The following is a 949-nucleotide window of genomic DNA, read 5'->3' as shown; positions in this document are numbered from 1 at the left end:
GTCTCTGTAAACTGGCCTGTCAATCATCTTGTCACAGTTAACATCCTCCACATTGCATTTAATTTAACTTCCTACCCTATTGGAGAGAAAAGAAGTAGCACATTGATCTGCCAGTCGTGGGTCTTTCATGCCGAGAACTTATGCATAATGATGCATTTAAAAGTTAATGACCAAATGGATGTTTATAAAAGTTTACATTGCTGTTGCAGATGAAATATAACGCAGATAACATTAAATATTTTTTACCAGGTTAAATGTTGAATATTAGTATCTCAAACCCCTTTTTCTAAGCCTCTCTACCTATTACCGTCGATTGTGCGCATCCGCCATGTTTGTAGTTTTTTAACGCGTTTTATTCGTGTTTGTAGTACTGGACAGAATCCTTCACCAAAGCGCAATGGATTGTGGGCAATATTAGCCATTAGAGTGTGCACGGATCCACACTTCAAAAATCGACCTGAAATAGTAGACCATCTGGGAACTTTTGGCATACTCTTTTCAACATACTATGCTTTGGGACACACTTATATGGATGGGTGATACCTCTTATTTTATTTACGATCCGATACCGATATTTTCAAGCCCAGTATCGCCGATATCGATACCAATACCGATACCTCTAAACTAAACTAAACTGATCTTTTAAATTATTAAATTTGCATAACACCGCCCAAATGTTCACGCAAAGAAAGAAGGCGTTTGCTGTAGTATTGTTGTTGCCGCCGCCCAAATGTCGTGCAGATGCTGTGTGTTTCATTGTGAAAGTGAAACTACTTTGTTTCGTCTTCCAAAAGAGGACGATATCTGCTTCGTCATGCCAAGAGCTGATCCGTGCTGGTCGCTGAGGAAATACTACATCTTTGCGCTGTGGATTGCCAGATCGGCTTTCACCGTGGACGAAGCGGAGTCCAGCCCGGGGTCGTCACATGTGGTTGCCGCAGGCATCACA

The 949-nt window shown here is 41.3% G+C and overlaps 1 protein-coding gene across 1 annotated transcript in view; it reads left to right on the top strand.

The window, feature by feature from the left end:
* Positions 1 to 949, top strand: part of LOC107695642 (uncharacterized) — a 68197-nt gene that overhangs the window by 45627 nt on the left and 21621 nt on the right. The window lies entirely within an intron of this gene.

This window comes from Sinocyclocheilus anshuiensis, unplaced genomic scaffold, assembly GCF_001515605.1.
Source record: "Sinocyclocheilus anshuiensis isolate Anshui unplaced genomic scaffold, SAMN03320099.WGS_v1.1 scaffold1075, whole genome shotgun sequence".
NCBI classification, from domain to species: Eukaryota; Metazoa; Chordata; class Actinopteri; order Cypriniformes; family Cyprinidae; genus Sinocyclocheilus; species Sinocyclocheilus anshuiensis.
Note: the sequence above shows the minus strand (reverse complement) of the source record. Positions and strands in the feature narration are given on the sequence as shown.